The sequence below is a fragment of the Lampris incognitus genome, chromosome 8 (assembly GCF_029633865.1).
Source record: "Lampris incognitus isolate fLamInc1 chromosome 8, fLamInc1.hap2, whole genome shotgun sequence".
NCBI classification, from domain to species: domain Eukaryota; kingdom Metazoa; phylum Chordata; class Actinopteri; order Lampriformes; family Lampridae; genus Lampris; species Lampris incognitus.
The window spans coordinates 29,492,860-29,500,951 of record NC_079218.1 but is presented as its reverse complement, the minus strand read 5'-3'; the positions used below and the strand labels follow the sequence as shown (position 1 = coordinate 29,500,951).

General features: G+C 44.9%; 1 non-coding gene across 1 annotated transcript; it reads right to left on the bottom strand.

Moving 5' to 3' along the window:
* Positions 1–333: 333 nt before the first annotated feature.
* Positions 334–406, bottom strand: trnav-aac (transfer RNA valine (anticodon AAC)). The gene has a single exon. It is a non-coding gene; the product is annotated as a tRNA-Val (tRNA).
* Between the last annotated feature and the right edge of the window lie 7,686 nt (positions 407–8,092).

Below are 8,092 nucleotides of genomic sequence, written 5' to 3'. Positions count from 1 at the left end.
TCTCACCAAGGTTAGAAAAATGAACATTTTTGCCACCATCCCTCTGATGAATCTTTGAATGTACCGCTTACCGCTAAAACAAAAAAAACATTGTAAGATTCCGATCATTCTGTCATTTTGTGCAGTGATGAAAAGGGCCAGGGGAGTGGTGATTGTGTGGGTGGTGCGAACCCAACAGAAGACGAAATTGGAAGCAAGCAGCGTGGCTACTTCGTTTCCTGCGAACTCATTTCCTTTCTCTTCTATTCATCATAAGGTTTCCATTTATCTGTCATATACGAAAAGCAAGTTTACATTTATTTTTACTAATTAAATACTTGCAAAAAAGGCAACTGTTTCCGCCCGGTCTCGAACCGGGGACCTTTCGCGTGTTAGGCGAACGTGATAACCACTACACTACGGAAACTCACGTGCAGCACTGGTTCCCATATTATATTCATCACATGAGGGGATACTCCCTGGGATCGCTTGGTTAACTGCTCAAAATAACAATGTAAGGCCGCCGTCTCATTAGTCCGATAAGATCACATATTTAAAATTTGTATCTCGAGCAATCTTTACGCAGCATTGAAACAAAGAGATGCATTACTCATTGTGCATTGATTGGGATAAAAAGAACTGTGTTTACCATCTCAGACTAGCTGGAAGTACGTTGCCTCAGTCTGAAATGACTGATAAATTAGTTATGATAATAAAATATCAATAATTATTTATGATCATACATTTAATTAAAAAATATGAAAAAAGAGACTAATGGCCTGCCTGCAATATTAGAGTTAGCAAGTTTACTTTGAGCCAAACTTTAGGTTTTTCGTTTCAAGACTGTGACATACTTTAACAGGGGTATATCTTATAAACAGATTTGAATGAAAAGCAGTAAACCTAAACCGGGGGGGGGGGCATAGAATAAATTTGTCACCATCTAACAGTGCTGTTGTTGAGGCGTTGTTCTTCAGCGGGTTATACTTTGCGTACTTACAAATAAACAGACTTGTTTTCAACGATGGTGAATTTATATTCTTTCTTCACAATGCATTTGCATTCACTTTTATACAGAGCTCACATTAGATGTGACCACCGCGCATTTTTTTTTATCTCATGCACACACTGTACAGGTGCACACGCCAGACTGTGTGATTACGTCGCCGCTGAACCTACGGTGGCTCATAAGGTACAAACAGTACAATATACAAAACACCCGTAAGGGAAATTCGCACCACAGAGTACAGTTTTTATATACGTTAACACCCCCCACTCGAATTTGGCTTACTGGGGTTCACCTGGAAATACACAACAAAAATAAGGTCCCTTCTTTACCTTAATAATGTAAACAAAAATACCGTGCTCTGTGCAATAACCGCACTCTAGTGCCAAATATGTCCTGACTAAACTTTCTTAGTTTCAGCTTGGTTGCTGGTTTAGTCATCAGATCTGCCACCATCAGCTCTGTGGGGCAGTACTCCAATATCACTCTACCACTGTTCACAATTTCTCTAATGAAGTGGTATTTAATATCGATATGTTTACACCTTTGTCGATGTACTGGGTTTTTAGCGATTGCTATAATGCCCTGATTGTCTTCGTAGATTTTTATCTGACCATATTTGTAGTTGTCCAGGTTCTCTAGTAACTGCTCAAAATAAAGGCACTCCTGCATTGCAGCTGCTAGAGACATATATTCCGCTTCGCAAGTGGACAGAGCTACTGTTCGTTGTTTTCTGGTTTTTCCACTTCCCTCACTTAGATTGACACAAAACCCCGTAGTGCTGCGTCTGTCGGAGGCATCTGATGCCCAGTCGGCATCAGTGAACACTCTTAGTCTTAGACTATTTCTGTCATCCCTTTTAAAGGTCAGTTCCTGATGGGTTGTAACTTTAAGATATATGAAAACATGTCTTACAGTTTTCCAATGTTCTTCAGTAGGTTCTGCGAAATGTCTAGATAGGCTACTGACAACATAGCTCAGGTCAGGCCTGGTGCACGTGGATAAGTAAAGCAAACTACCCACTGCTTCTCTGTATTCTTTTGGATTTTGCGTCTTTCAGAATTTTCTGAAAATTCAAGTTTTGGTTCGCAAGGAGTTTCTCTGACTCTACACTCCTGCATTCCAAACCTCACATTTTGACTTGCCCTTCTGTCTGGGTGAACTCTATGCCTAACAAATGCTTTAATTTACCCAGATCCTTCATTTCAAACCTCTCCGTGAGCATTTACTTTACATTTTGTAATATTGCCTCATTGCTAGCTGCTATAATGAAGTCATCCACCCAGATCAGTAAGATCACTTTTTCATTTTGGCTCACTTTTGAATACACACAGTGATCTGCTGGATTTTGTTTGAAACCATTGTCACATAGACAAGCATGTAATAGTGCATTCCAGTTTCTACCAGATTGCTTAAGACCATAAAGTGACTTGTTAAGTTTGCATACAAGTGTTTCACCTGAGATCGACTTTTTCACAAACCCTTCCGGCTGCTCTATATACAATTCACAATCAATCGGCGCGTGTAAATACGCGGTTTTTACATCCATTCGGTGCAAAATTAAACTTTCTTGTGCAGCCTTCTTCATAATGACCCTTACACTGGACATATCAGCAGTTGGTGAGAATGTTTCATCATAATCAGTCCCTTGTTTTTGACTGTAGCCTTTAGCTACGTACCTCCCTTTGTATTTTTCAGAACCATCAATGTCCCGTTTCAAAGCAAAAACCCCATTTCCCCCCCACTGCACTTTTACCTGGGGGCAATGCTGTACGTTTCATTTGCCTCAAGTGATTTAATTTCCTCCCTCATTGCGTTTTTCCATTGTTTGGATTTTGTGGACGCAATGGCATCCTGGTAGAACTGAGGGGTATCGCATACCGCTCTGTAAGAAGAGTCAATGCATATGTTCAAACTTTCCTCAGAGTCCTCCATTTCGAATTCCTGGAAATGAGCAGGTTTCCTCCTGTCTCTAGGTGGGTACCTTTTGTTAAGTTTCATCAACAATCTGTTCAGGTAACGATTCAGTACCACCACAATTCATATCAGTTACATTTTCATTTAAAACAGTTTCATCATTGACATCGCGGTCACCAGTTGTAACCTCTGGTACCCCTACTGGTACCAGCACACTGTAGTCAACTCCTGTGTGTGACTCTGATGTCTGAGTTCCCTTCTCTCTATCTGCTTTGTTTGAGAACTTCCCTAGTCTGTGTTTTTGGACCTTTTCCGTTTCAGGGTAATAGACCAGGTAGGCTGGACTATTTTTGTCGTGCCGATGAAAATTCCCTGTTCACATCGGGACTCAAATTTTCACTTTTCCTGTTTATATGAAAAACACACAGATCCAAACTTTTGTAACTTTGATACATTTGGTACTTTTCCTGTGAACATTTCATATGGCGTTTTCTTAGTTCTCCTATTGTAACACCTGTTTCTTATGTATGCTGCCGTCTGCATAGCATAATTCCATAAGTAATTTGGCAAACCACTTTCAATAAGTAGGCATCTGCTCATATCACCTAGGGTTCTCCACCATCGCTCCGCTGTGCCGTTCTGGTGAGGGGAGTACGGCGCGGATGTTTCGTGCCTGATCTTGTTTTTGGTCATTAACTCTCTGAATTCCTTACTGGTAAATTCAGTACCATTGTCTGACCGAATACATTTAATTTCACCGTAAGGTGCTATATCAGCCAGAAACCGTTCTGTAGCTTGTAAAGTGTCACATTTTGACTTCAGAAAGTACACCATCATTGTACCAGAATAATCATCAGTAAAAAAATGGGTATATTTAAATCCTTAAATGCTTGGTGTTTGCATTGGGCCTGTTAGGTCAGTATGAACCAATTCTAATGGCTTTTTAGCTCTAGTGTCAGGTTCCCGATTTCTTGTCTGCACAAATTTTCCTTTTATGCACACTTCACACATCTGTTTTGGCCCTGCAGTACCAACCCTTTATCTCCATACCTTTTACCACACTTTGCAATTTTTGCACATCGTCATGATTGCAATGACCCAATATCTCATGCCATGTTTGTACATCATAACATGCTTTACAATGGTCTGCATTTTCATCGAAGGTAGGTAAGTAGTACAGGTTACCATTTTCATATATGTTGAAAGTGTTACCGTTTTTGGTGACCATGTAGCTGTCCCCCTTTCTGAATGTGATCGTCGCTCCTCCATTTGTAGCCCTGGCGACAGAAAAGATGCCTCGTAGGTAGATCAACGCCGTTCCTCTGCGCTGGGCCATCCCGCTGCATTTTGTTCCATCAGCTAACTCGACCGAATGGCTGCCCGGCTTGAATGAGCTGTCGAAGCTGATGAACTTCTTTATGTCGTTGATAATGTGCGACGTTGCGCCGCCGTCCACCATGATGCCTTTCCTCTTCACCTTGTTCGGGGGCTTCCGTTGTGGGATGTCGTTTCTCTCCTCTTTGCGATGCTTTGCTTTAAAGACGTGGTCCTGGTCGTCGACTTCCTCATCCTCGTCGAACACGTTTCTGGCATCGTCTTGTCCTTTTCTTCTGCACATGGACTCGGCGTGGTTGTCCCTCTTGCAGTAATAGCACCACACTTTTGCTTTGCAGCCCTTCGCTTTGTGTCCTTTTCTTCCGCACCTGTAACATGTGACGCTCGCTGTTTCTTCCCTTTTGTTATTACCTGGACTTTTGGTAGAGGGCCGGCCTTGTCGTGTCGCCGTCTTCATCACGTTGTCCGTGCTGTCAGCTGCGCTCCTTCTTTCAGCCTCTTCGTAGTTTCTCAGCCTTCTCTTGAAATCTGTGAAGGTTACGCTGTCTTCATTCTGCGTGACATGAACTACAAGCGGCTTGAAAAAGTCGGAGCCCTTCTAGGATCATGGCTATGCATAGTCCCTCACTTATAGCTTCTCCCGCGTCCCTTAAAGCTGAAATAGCGTCCTCTGCCCTTATAAGGTAATCGGTGACCGTTTCGTTATCACCCATGCGGAGTCTCGACAGCGTAGCATACTGTAGGGGGACAACGCAACCACAGGAACTGCCGCGGCCGGGAAGCGAACCCGTATCGCCCGCACCACAGGAGACATCGCTAACCGCTCGACTAAAGGGTTAGACCCGTAGTTTACAGTAATCCCCCTCTCCCGGAAGCGCGCCCTCGCGCTTTGTTATTCCGCGCTCCGAAGACACTTCTGAGGATCTGCACGCTTCCGGATCCCCCCGCTGCCACCAATGTAACTGATTATTTTCTTGCCCGGTGCGGGGTTCGATACGGGGCGTACTGCATCACAAGGCGACATCACTAACCGCTCGGCTAAAGGATCAGACCCGCCAGCCAGCGGCCAGCGTGTCTCCTTATCCATGCACGTTACACTACCCCCCTCCTTCGGGAAGCGTCCCCGCGCTCAAGCATATCAGCTCCTTCACGCCTCAGGGCGCATACGCTTCCGATGGCCTTACGGTCGCCCCATCCCACTTCTGACACCAATGTAGCGAATTCGGGGGACAACGCAACCACAGGAACTGCCGCGGCCGGGAAGCGAACCCGTATCGCCCGCACCGCAGGAGACATCGCTAACCGCTCGACTAAAAGACTGGATTCGCCAGCAAGCGGCCAGCGTGTCTACTTCTCCATGCACGTTACAATACAATCTGTTAGAAGACTAGACTAATACTTTATGTCTATCTCTGCGCAGATGAAGTGGATTATTAAACCGTTATAAAGAATCGTACTGACTACCGAACTTCTGCTGGAGGGAAAAATGCAGCCTCCGTTTATTCGGTAGTTTGGGGAGAATGAAGAAAAATGAACGGCGTCTCAGTGACGTAATCAATCCGCGCATGCAACCGCAACACCGCCCACTTGTGGACAAAGTCGTAAACAAAATAATAGTACACAGTAACACATAGTCATACAAATACACTGGTGTCATATCTCAACACTCCCACTTATGAATCATGAGCTTACTGTATACCTTTTCATATTCATAAAAAAAAAACTTGGTATAACCCATACCACTCACATTTCACGCACCAAACATTGCCTTAGCAAATGTCTTCAGTTTTACCTTGGATGCGGGCTTCGTCATTACATTCATCTGGTGTAAAATCAAGTCATATTGAGCCGCCTTCTGTAGAAGCACTCGAACACTTGTTAGGTTGGCTGTCGGCGAAAATGTCTCCCCATAATCCACCCCAGCTCTCTGGCTATATCCCTTTGCTACAAATCTAGCCTTGTACTTGTCGTGTCCGTCTATATCTGTCTTTATCGCATACACCCACCTTCCTCCCACTGTTTTCTTGCCCTCTGGCAATTTCGTAAGGGTGAATGTTTTTTTGTCTCTTAGAGACTCCATTTCCTCATCCATTGCCCTGGACCACTTTTCTGATTCTGGCGATTCCATGGCCTCTTTAAAGGTCAGAGGGACACCGCACACTGCCCTGTATGCATAATCTATAGTAGTGAGTGAGCTGTCATCACTGTCGCCCTGACTATAGTCAATCAGGTATCTCGGAGGGTTGCGTTCCCTTTGGGGGTACCTCCCACTGGCTGAGGCTTGTGATGTCACCCTTGGGTGCTCCTCGTCATCATCCTCGGGTGCTGACTGTGTACCGTCAGTCTGTACATTTTTCTGTACTCTAGGCTGAGTTGCAGTTGTCTCAACAGACTTTCTCTCTCTTACCCAGTCTTCTGGGTGCAGACCTGGTGTCTGAGTCTCATTTTCACTAGTTGCCTTGTGTACAAATTTAACTAGTCTGTGTTTCTGTACTTTCTCTTGGTCAGGGTAGTAGACTAGGTAGGCCGGGCTGTTCTTGTCGTGTCCTACAAAACGCCCCCTCTCACATCTAGAATCTAACTTTCCCTTGTCCTGCTGGTAAGCATAGCATTCTGTCCCGAACTTTTGCATTCTAGCCATGTTGCACTTTTTTCCTGTCATTGCCGTGTATGGCGTAGTGCCTGTGTGCTTGTTGAAGCATCTGTTTCTGGTGTGGGCTGCCTCCTGTACAGCATAATGCCAGAGGCTCTTTGGTAGACCACTATCTATTAGCATACACCTTGCCATCTCGAATAGTGTGCGTCCTTCTCTCTCTGCAACGCCATTTTGATGGGGAGAGTATGGGCAGGACGTCTCATATCTTATTTTGTTCCGTCTCAACAGGGTTTGAAACTCCTTGCCTGTAAACTCAGTTCCATTATCTGACCTTATGCATTTCACTGTCCCATAGGGAGCTACATCTGCCAGAAATTTCTCGGTCGCTTGCACTGTGTCACTCTTTGTTTTTAAGAAATAAACACACACTGTCCCTGTGCACACATCTGTAAATGATTGCATGTACCTGAAACCATTAATGGACTCGTTTGCCACAGGACCGGCTAAATCAGTGTTTACCAACTCCAGTGGTGTCTTGGCTTTGTCTGTAGATTTCCTGTTCCTGTTTTGGGTAAACTTCCCTTCTATGCATACTGCACACTCTTTGTCAGGTTTACACACTTTAACCTTTATATGCATACCATCAGTGATATCCTGTAGCTTTATGATATCGTCATAGTTGCAGTGGCCCATTATCTCATGCCAAGTTTCTATATCATGGCTCACATGGCACTTTTCAACAACACATTCAGTTTGCAAACAGTACATTTTCCCCTGTACAAAAATGTCAAACCTGGTACCATCCGGTGACATCAGGGCATCTCTGCCCTCTTCGAAGAACACACTGGCTCCGTGTGCTGTCGCAGACTTCACAGAGAAGAGCTCTTGGGGGTACGATGGAATATATAGTGCGTTCCGCAGTGTCACTCTACACCGTCGCCCCTCACTGTCGAGCAGACATACCGTAGCATCTCCCCTGCCCTGCACCACACCAAAGGTGCGCTTACCGTCCGCCAGCTCCATGCAGTGTTTCTCTGGCTCGAACGAGCTGTCAAAGCTCTTGAACTTCTTCTTATCATTGACTATGTGGGAAGAAGCCCCACAGTCCACAATCAATCCTGGTTTGAACTGTTGCCGTCGTCCTGGTCCTGCTGAGCTGGTCTCTCCAGCCTGCACTCTGAAGATGTAGTTCTCTTCTTCCGCAGCATTCCCCGGTCCCTGACCTCGACCTGCTCCGTGACCACCACCGCCGCCGCCAC